Source organism: Tenebrio molitor, unplaced genomic scaffold, assembly GCF_963966145.1.
Source record: "Tenebrio molitor unplaced genomic scaffold, icTenMoli1.1 SCAFFOLD_856, whole genome shotgun sequence".
NCBI lineage: Eukaryota > Metazoa > Arthropoda > Insecta > Coleoptera > Tenebrionidae > Tenebrio > Tenebrio molitor.
Window position 1 is genome coordinate 5,009 of NW_027184260.1, and position 11,022 is coordinate 16,030.

Genomic DNA, 11,022 nt, shown 5'->3' on the forward strand with positions numbered 1-11,022 from the left:
ACATTGTCTGTCCATTATAACATAGAACTGATATGTTGAATTCAGATCTCTAATTATTTAAAAACCAAAAAAATAAAGCAGCAGTCAAAGTGGCATGTACGCGTAACCTAATATATATTTTTTTTACATTAAAAGATCGCCGTCTTCCTCGTCGCACTTACGACATTTGCATATGTTATCTTTGTTAAACTCACGGAAGGAATATAATGAACCGGTCACCCGTCCAAGTGCTGACCGCTGCCCGCGTGGCTTACCTTCGGTGATCGAACGACAACCTTTACCGTTTGACGAGTTTTTATTCTGCAATTGTTTACAATTAATCGACAAAAAAAATTGTTTTCTTAATTATCTAGTACTTAAAGCTATGAATCTACATTATACGGGTCTGTGCATGTTTCCGAATACCTGCACGAAAAACAAATCGGTTCGGTGGTTGCTATGGATTTCAAAAAAAAACAAAAAGTGTTGGGGGGCAACGGCACGCGGTGTTCCCAAGCGGTCACCCATCCAAGTACTGACCGCGCCCGACGTTGCTTAACTTCGGTGATCGGACGAGAACCGGTGCTTTTCAACGTGGTATGGCCGTTGCCGTGGTGTTTAGGTGTGATCGTTGGTGTAAAATATATTGCTTTTAACATTCCGATGCACGAATATGAACATCAAAACGCGATGCGTTTCGTTTCCGTATGCACTTACCCTCTGACGACCGACGTCGGACCGAACTAACGGGAAATCCCACAACAACCACCACGTCACGCTCTAACGACAAGAGAGACTACTAGACGGACTGGCGATCTCCCGCGTCGCACATTTTTCGACCGCCGGCGGCGGTGGAAAATCCAGAATTTCACCCCACCTACCGCGCTGCTTGCTCCGACGACGACGAGATTCCCACATTTGGATCGACCGAAATATGTAAGTAATATCAGGAAGTTCCGATTTTCGAGAGGAGACCTGTGTTTCTATTTACCTATCTATAATAATTATCGTTATAATCATCATATCATTATTATTATTATTAACATTATTATTTATTACCATTATTATTATTATTATTATTATTTATCGTCCCTCGGATTCGGCGATCTTCGAAAATCCAAGTTGGACCGTTAGACATTCGAACGCGGTGTGCGTGGCTGACGAGTTGTTATTTTTGGCGTTTTTTCTTCGATCTTCACCCCGACTTCGGACGACGCAGGTCGGACACGAAATTACGAAGAGAGAAAGACGGAAGAAAGGAAGAAAACCTGAAGATCCGTCGAAGAAAATATCGGAAAACTCGTAGGTGCGGCATCGGTCGGACGATGAAGACCGTCTCCTTTCGGATGATCCTCTCGACGGACTTTCGGCCGTCCCGAAGGGTCCGGACGGCAACGGGACCCGTCGTCGACTCGTCCCGTTTCAACTTCCGCCGAAAACGATCGACCTGAACGTCGGAGAGGCGGTTCGCGGCATCCTGTTGTCGGAATTGCCTCGGTTCGAACACCAGGTCCTTTCTGTGCTTCGACCGTTTCGGAAGCGTTTGGCGACGCGAAGATGTCGTAAAATCGAGAAGGTGGCGCGGTATTCCGGGAAGAGATGGACCAATATTTCGGCGAACGAAATATGGATTCCCGGAATCGACGCGTCTACCCCGCACCGCCGACGTAAACCGTGCGGTCCCGAATCGAAACCGTGACGACCCGGATTTAGGGCTGGTGGTTGGAGGGGCGTGTACCTGATTCGAAACCCACCGACGTTCCGAGACGAACTTCGCTATCTCCAGGGAAACTTCGGAAACCGAGTTCGGCCAGCTTGATCACACGGTGGCGATGGTGATCGAGGAAAGAGGACGATGCCATCACGCGGGCAACGATTCCGAGGCCTGCAATTTCTTCGACGGCGGACGCGGTGCGCGTTCAGTCTTCCGTCCGCAGTGGCGACTATTTTATAAAGACTTAGAAAATTTTTTTGTTCAATTCTCGTTCACGAGGTGCTCGAAGTGTACGTGTGTGAGCAAGTGTTTTTTCAATAATTATTATTAACTTTTAACGTTTTAACGTGAAAGATGGCCGACGTCGAAAATCAAACAGCATCATCGGTCACCACCGGTTCCGCTGCCACCCCTCAATCCCACGCGAAGAAAGAGAAAAAAGCGAAAAATCCCAGGGCGAAACCGTCCCATCCTCCGACATCCGAGATGGTAAACAACGCCATCAAGGGACTCAAGGAACGCGGAGGATCGTCTCTTCAGGCCATCAAGAAGTTCGTCGCCGCAAATTACAAAGTCGACGCCGAAAAGGTCGCCCCTTTCATCAAGAAATATCTGAAAGGCGCCGTGGCGTCGGGATCTCTGGTTCAGACGAAAGGTAAGGGCGCGTCGGGTTCGTTCAAGCTCGCCTCGTCCACCTCCGGTGGTGCCAAAGTCGCCTCCGCCTCCGACAAGAGGAAACCCGCTTCGTCCGCCGCATCCAAGACGAAAAAATCATCCGCCAAACGTACCGCCGTCGCGACGACTTCCGACAAGGCTTCCTCGAAGACAGCCAAAAAACAAGCCTCCCCCAAAGCGAAGAAGACTGCTGCCGAAAAGAAGAGCGCCGTCGCTGCCTCCGCCGCCGCAGCGAAAGCCAAGAAATCGGCCGCCTCCTCGGCAGAAAAGAAAACTAGAGCCGCCCCGAAACCCCGATCGCCTTCCAAAGCGAAGAAATCTAACAAGGCTGGTCCGACTAAAAAACCCAAAGCACCCAAACCCAAGACAGCCAAAGCCATTCCTGTCAAGGTGAAAAAGGCCGCTTCGCCGAAGAGGAAAAAGTGAGAAACGTGGATGGATACTCGACTCATGTTCGTTCGGCTGTGCCTCGTTCCGACGTCATCATCGTACTACCGGCAACGGGGCACGCACAAATGGCCCTTTTCAGGGCCACACGATAATCTACGACGAAAAAAAGAAATAAAACTATCCTTACGGCGAAACCAAATAAAATAGATAGCATCAGCTGGCAGGTAGGTGATGACAGGATGCAATAAAATTTTACGAACGACCGCAACCCAACCCGAATCGAGAGGACCGACCGATTATTGACATTTTTATTTTATTCATTTCCTGAAGGGCGATATATTTTTTTTTTTGCCTGTAAAGTTTGAGGTTCTGAAAAGAACCGATTTTTTTGTTATAAAATTCGTGTTTCGTGTTGTTCTTCCGAAACACGATGTGGAAAAATTTAAGCGCGTTCACCCCGAATACGTCTGGCAAGTTGGATGTCCTTTGGCATGATGGTTACACGTTTGGCGTGGATGGCGCACAAATTCGTGTCCTCGAACAGACCGACCAAGTAAGCTTCGCTCGCTTCCTGGAGGGCCATCACGGCGGAGCTTTGGAAGCGCAAATCGGTTTTGAAATCCTGAGCGATCTCCCTCACCAAACGTTGAAAGGGAAGCTTGCGGATGAGCAACTCGGTACTTTTCTGGTAACGACGGATCTCACGCAGAGCCACGGTACCAGGTCTGTAACGGTGGGGCTTCTTGACGCCGCCAGTGGCGGGAGCGCTTTTCCTGGCCGCTTTGGTAGCCAGTTGTTTCCTGGGGGCTTTTCCTCCGGTGGACTTGCGTGCGGTCTGCTTGGTCCTGGCCATTTCGAATGAAACGAATGAAAAACAAAACTGACAATTATTAAAATCGACTCTGACGATCGTTAGACGTGCACGCGTCGAAAGGTAAACGGGTACTAAAAATTCCGCCATATTAAATTGTACTTTTATACGTGAACAAAGTCAACGGCTGACTTCGTCGATTGGTCGATGGTGAACCGTTGAATCTATATAAGGCTCCGTTAGTTGAAATTTTGCGGTAGTTGACTTCCTAGGGACGAGGTGTGCAGGTATTTTGTGTCAGTTGAAATAATCTGAAAAGATGACCGGTCGCGGTAAAGGAGGCAAAGGATTGGGAAAAGGAGGAGCGAAGCGTCATCGCAAAGTCCTGCGTGACAACATCCAGGGCATCACGAAACCCGCTATCAGAAGATTGGCTCGTCGTGGCGGCGTGAAACGTATTTCCGGTTTGATCTACGAAGAAACTCGCGGAGTCCTGAAAGTGTTCTTGGAAAATGTCATCCGAGATGCCGTCACCTACACGGAACACGCCAAACGTAAAACCGTGACAGCGATGGACGTCGTCTACGCTTTGAAACGTCAAGGACGCACCCTCTACGGTTTCGGAGGTTAATTTCCTGGCGCTCTTCACCGTTCGAGAAAACCAGAATAAAATACGAAATACAAAATCGGTTCTTTTCAGAACCACAAAATAAAAATAAGAGGAAAAAAAAGAAACATGATGTTCTTTCGAGAAACAACGGACAATTATTACTAACTGACTACCTGATAAATGTACCAAGATCGTAAACACCCCTTGCTTTCCTTTTGGCATTGCAGTCGTAAATGATAATAATACAAAAAGAAAAGATGCATCGGTCATTTTACGAAAAAAAAAAGCTATAGTGGCCCTGAGAAGGGCCGATATTTTGAGTTTTCGCCACGGAGATGGATCGATCGTTCGTTTAAGGTTTCTTCTCGGTTTTTTTGGGTAAAAGTACGGCCTGAATGTTGGGTAAGACACCGCCTTGGGCGATCGTAACTCCGGACAGGAGTTTGTTCAATTCCTCGTCGTTTCTGATGGCCAGCTGCAGATGACGCGGTATAATACGTGTCTTCTTGTTGTCACGGGCAGCGTTTCCTGCCAATTCTAGAACTTCGGCGGCTAAGTACTCCATGACGGCGGCCAAATAGACGGGAGCTCCTGCACCGACGCGTTCCGCGTAATTTCCTTTTCTGAGAAGACGATGTATCCTACCCACCGGAAACTGGAGACCGGCACGGCTCGAACGGGATTTCGCTTTTCCCTTCACTTTACCTCCTTTACCGCGACCTGACATTTTAAGTTCGTTCGTTAGACACCACGAGAAGTAATAAAACTGACGGACGGGACTCGTCGATTGTAAAAGCTGGTAGCTGTGCTTCGAATTTATAGCCTCCGTGATAGGAGAATAGGACGTGACGATTGGTGGGAGCCCGTTTTCAGGTGGGGTTCTGGTGAACACACTACCTATCAGAAAGGTGGTGGTGCAAAGTTAACGCACGCACACGAGTCAGAGCAGTTCGCGAGTTTGTTGAATCGAATTGAATTGAAAAATGCCGCCGAAGACAAGTGGTAAGGCAGCCAAGAAGGCCGGGAAAGCTCAGAAGAACATTTCCAAGAGCGACAAAAAAAAGAAGCGCAGGAGGAAGGAGAGCTATGCCATCTACATCTACAAGGTGTTGAAACAAGTCCATCCCGACACCGGTATCTCTAGTAAGGCTATGAGCATAATGAACAGTTTCGTGAACGACATCTTCGAACGTATCGCCGCTGAAGCTTCCCGTCTGGCACACTACAACAAACGTTCGACGATCACCAGCAGAGAAATTCAAACTGCCGTGCGTCTGTTGTTGCCCGGTGAGTTGGCCAAGCACGCCGTCTCCGAAGGTACCAAAGCCGTCACCAAGTACACCAGTTCGAAATAGATGTTTTTCGTTTTCGACACATTTATAAACGGTTCTTTTCAGAACCACAAAAACTCTCGAACAAAAAAGAAAAAGACGTGAAACAGCGATTTTTAATTAACTTTTATTATGTCATTATTATTATTATTAGGTTTCATGCATTATCGGTATTTTGCACCCATGCCTATCCAACTTGTAGTTATGTGGTTATTGTATTCGAAATAATTTAGTTGATTGAGGTTATGTTATGAATAAATTTCTATTTTGCCAGAATACAACTCTTCGGAAGAAGAAATCAAATAAACAATCGTACATCTGCTGAACAACCTAGTTGATGGTTGATGGATTTGCATTACCCAGCATATAGCCTAAATGTTCATCTTTAGTGAAATTAAAATTACTTAGCTTTTTTAAGAAAGAAAAAATTAGAACGAATTCTCATCGAAAAAACCGCGATTCCTACAAATGATACAGATGGTTTTGTAGTCGCGTATGTTATTGAATACAATGAGCCGACATTTTTCCGACTCTTTGTTTCATCGAAAACGTTGTTGACATTAGCAAGGAACGTTAAGGATTCCCTGAAACAGACAATTTCACTGTTTTGGAATAGCAGTATGTGCAAATGAGAGGACAGAAGACTTTGAAAAAAGGAGTGAACAAAACTGTACTTTAGTACAGAATGTTATGTTTATTTTAATTTCAATTGTTCCTGTTTTAATGAGATTTTTTATGTTCCTAAATCATTTTCTATTTTTTTTTTCATTAGAGAAGAGTTATTGTCGAGTTATTATCTCTACCTAGCATAAAAATTAAAATACTTTGCAACATTACGTTATTATACATTGCATATCTGACATAAAATACTTGCAAAAATTACTTAGCTAATTAATATTACGCATGACAACTCACATTATTTACTTTGCAAAACATTATAGAATACATAACAGATAATTGTGACCCTGTGTATTGTTCATTGGAATTAAAATAAAAAAAACGTGATTTCGTCAATCGCCGTTATTTGCGACTTCAGGCAACTGTCGCTAAGAGCTATTTTTGTTTCTCCGTTCAATTTCCCGATAAAATCGTCGACTTAGTTATTAACTAAGTTCTTCAGTTAGGTGGTATCAACAATACCACAATAGCCATGTTGCCGGAGTTTTTTGATAAAAGACTTGCTAGTTGGAATACAGAAAATATTTACCAAACACCTATTCACGATAATAAACCGGGGCACTATTGTGGGTTTTCGGTTGGTTTTATATTATATTAGGTACTCACCCTTCGTAACGTGTCTCCACGAAAAAACGTCACTTTCACACTAACCACCTTTCGTTTTAACTCTCGCGACGATAACTGAAATGTTGACGCGCGCCGGACAGATTCACGGACATACAACCACCCACCCACCCCGCGCCCCGGTTTCCGTCTGGACTGGTTCTGTCGTCCGAGTGAGTGCCAAAAATTAGCGTTCGTCTATTAAATGATTGTCGGATGATGATTATTGACGGACACTTTTATCGCACCCGATCACACTTTAGTTACTACCTACGTTTAGTATCGACGACGCATCGTTTCGATTATTGAAATTCGAATTGAATTTTTTTTTTTTCTAGTTTTCGACGTAGATTCGCGTGACACAAATATTATGAGCCTTTTTGGATCGATTTCGTGTGCATCACGCCATTTCTACGGGCGAACGTGAATGTGTGATGTTGACGTGATGGAAGCAACGTTTAGGCAATCCGCATTACGTATTACTATCAATTATATTTTAAACGAATGAAAACTTCAATTCAGAAGTGTGATAATCCCGATCCATTCAAGTTTTGTTAATTTTAGATTAAAAATGCGTGAGTATTGTACTATTGCTAACGATGCCAAAACATCGCATATTCAATGTAAAAAGAACAAGAGCAACGGGCCATTAAGTTAATTTAAAAATAACTCGTACCGGATAAGTCGAATACGTATCCAGGGAAAATTTATTAATTTTAAAATTGACCGGCGGAAACAGGTTCTCGCCTCCCACCACTTTTGTGTAGCGGCCGCCAAATCAATTTTGTTTTTATATAATTGATTCAAAAAATTGAAATTCACGCATAGTTATCTGTGCCTGAAGTGGGTCATTTTCATTGCATTGTTAGTAAGATCGAAACCATAGAAACCATACAAAACGCATACGACTATTTCTGTTTTTCATTTCACGCACTGTTTTTTATTAGTTACCTAGCAACATGGTCACTGCATTGAAACTTCAGAGTTCCTTCAAAAATTTGAATTTTTAATTTCAATTTTTTGAATCAATGATTTAATATAAAAATAACTATTGTGGAAAACAGCAAAAAATAAAATAATACCACTAATTGGCGGCTGGTCAGGATAGACCTAACGTTCGAAATTTAGAAAAATATTTTTTTTATTTTAATACTGTTACTTTTCTAATGAAGTGCGAAATAAGTTGTGCCCCATAGCTATCTTTTTTATTTTTCACTACGACAATTACAAAGTGTTGATATTCACAACTTTTCGTGAGCACTTCGATAGAAATGAACAAGAACGCAGGAAAATTCCACACCGAATATTAATATTCTGTCTTGGCCCATGTTTACTTTTATCTACCGCAAAACAAAATGTTCGGATTTGTCAGGGGTATTCTGATTTAAAAAAAGAAGAACATTTGACGAATATTTTAAGTCTCAAACGTTTGGAAAATAATGCAACAACAATTCATAGACTACAAAAAAGCCTATGATTCAGTACCACATTCATGGTTAATTAAAATTCTTAAAATTTATAAAATTAATATTAAATTAAATCACCTTCTTTATATGGATGACATAAAACTTAACAATAACTGAAAATCAATCAATATGTCGTGGTCATTACGAAAATTTAGAATATATAACTAAAGAAGGAGAAATCATTAAAAATTTAAATAAAGGAGAATTTTATAAATATTTAGGTATTAATCAATCAAATCAAATTAAATCTATTCTTTTGGTGTTATAAAATGGTCCAAAACTAATTTAAAGAATATAAATATTCAAACTAGAGTTCTCTTTACAAAATTTTGTAAACATCACCCCAAATCTGCTGTTGAAAGATTTAATTTACCACGCGAAAATGGTGGTAGGGGTTTTTCAAATCTAGAAATTCTACAACACAATCAAATTGCTTCACTAAAAAATTATTTTCTCAATAGAGCTCGTGATATGACACTATAGCAAATATAAAACAAAAGTCTTTACATGGGAGATATTTTAAAGAGCTGAGGGTTTTATATTTGCAATACAAGATCTTGCACCGTTTTGGCTCACAGCGAATATAAAAAACGTCATGATATATTCGCAAAAATTATACACATGAATTTAGCAGTTAAATTCAATTTATTAAAGGATACACAACCACATTACATTTATAAACCAGAAAGTTGTTTAGAAAATGACAATTACAAATTATATTTTGATCGCACAGTTTTAACTGACATTCACATTCAGCATAACAGACCAGACATTATTATTTTAAATAAACAACAAAAGCAAGCATATCTTTTAGATATAGCTGTTCCAAATTCACACAATATAACACAGACATATAATACAAAAATTAATAAATATATTATTATAATTTCAGCAACAGGAATAGTACCGCAATCTCTTTTTAAAAATTTAAAAATTTTGGACTTAGAGAACACATAAAACACAAAAAAGTCAAAATGTGGAGGCGAGACGCCGGTAATTATGTTGATAAGCACTGCACTACTGCCGCCGGGTGGAGGTGGGATACGAAAAGAAGATGCTCTCACTGCTCTCACTCACAATAAGTTCGGAAAAACCGAATTTTATTATCGTATTTAATTGACGTCACAGTTACTTTGGCGAAACAGGAGCTCGCTTTTCGAAGGCATGATGAAAAAGACAGACGAATCAATTTGATATATAAAACCTAACAGGAACGGCTGGTCCATGAGGTCATTTGGGTAATGACCCCCTAAAAAATAAAGGTTTTACCCAACACCAGCCGCGACTGCAATGTACACAAGACTATGACTGCTACATATTATGTTATTTCAACCAAATCAGAAGTACAATAATTTTGAAAAGTAAGTGCAATGTATACTTCTAAATCTATCTAAATTTATTAATATGTAATTTTTTTCAAAACTATCGATCTTTCTTTGAAACATTTTCAATTCACAATTCACTGTTGGAAGCGCTGTACTTTTTAGTATAAATACGTATACGAAAAATTAAAATAATAGTTGAATTAACACATCGTTAAATGTTACGAGGAACATAGTTTTTTGGATTACACAGCAAAATCTTGGAATTTCAGTCCGATATTACTCCATTGAGTCTTTGGACTCACAAATAAATACCTCGAAAAGCCGACAAACATCTGTCTAGAACTTTTCTAGTAACCAGAGGGTATCGTAAACGACCCGTGTTTAGACCTCTTTCGTGAAAGTGACCGACCGCCGGCGCCGCTCGATTTCGTCATAAATCTCAGCCGTACCCCCCACGATAATTGACAAGTCTGTCATACAGCCCTACCATTTAAAACCTTTATTCTCTTCGTTTTAAAAATAGTTTCGCATGGTTTTTCTCTCTTCTCGTTTTACAATGGTCCAGTGATAATAAATGAGTGTTGTGTTATGAGTTTGTTCGAGCTCAAAAAAACGTGGTTCGAAATTGTTTAACGTTTAACGAATGGTAAGTTATTCTAGTTTTTATGTTGGTCTTAACGTGTTAGGGGCCAAGAATACAACATTGTCTGTCCATTATAACATAGAACTGATATGTTGAATTCAGATCTCTAATTATTTAAAAACCAAAAAAATAAAGCAGCAGTCAAAGTGGCATGTACGCGTAACCTAATATATATTTTTTTTACATTAAAAGATCGCCGTCTTCCTCGTCGCACTTACGACATTTGCATATGTTATCTTTGTTAAACTCACGGAAGGAATATAATGAACCGGTCACCCGTCCAAGTGCTGACCGCTGCCCGCGTGGCTTACCTTCGGTGATCGAACGACAACCTTTACCGTTTGACGAGTTTTTATTCTGCAATTGTTTACAATTAATCGACAAAAAAAATTGTTTTCTTAATTATCTAGTACTTAAAGCTATGAATCTACATTATACGGGTCTGTGCATGTTTCCGAATACCTGCACGAAAAACAAATCGGTTCGGTGGTTGCTATGGATTTCAAAAAAAAACAAAAAGTGTTGGGGGGCAACGGCACGCGGTGTTCCCAAGCGGTCACCCATCCAAGTACTGACCGCGCCCGACGTTGCTTAACTTCGGTGATCGGACGAGAACCGGTGCTTTTCAACGTGGTATGGCCGTTGCCGTGGTGTTTAGGTGTGATCGTTGGTGTAAAATATATTGCTTTTAACATTCCGATGCACGAATATGAACATCAAAACGCGATGCGTTTCGTTTCCGTATGCACTTACCCTCTGACGACCGACGTCGGACCGAACTAACGGGAAATCCCACA

General features: G+C 41.3%; 2 non-coding genes across 2 annotated transcripts; both read right to left on the reverse strand.

Annotated features, from left to right (window-relative positions):
* Nucleotides 1-470: 470 nt before the first annotated feature.
* On the reverse strand, nucleotides 471-590 carry LOC138141059 (5S ribosomal RNA). The gene has a single exon (XR_011162955.1). It is a non-coding gene; the product is annotated as a 5S ribosomal RNA (ribosomal RNA).
* Nucleotides 591-10,752: 10,162 nt separating this feature from the next.
* On the reverse strand, nucleotides 10,753-10,872 carry LOC138141060 (5S ribosomal RNA). The gene has a single exon (XR_011162956.1). It is a non-coding gene; the product is annotated as a 5S ribosomal RNA (ribosomal RNA).
* Between the last annotated feature and the right edge of the window lie 150 nt (nucleotides 10,873-11,022).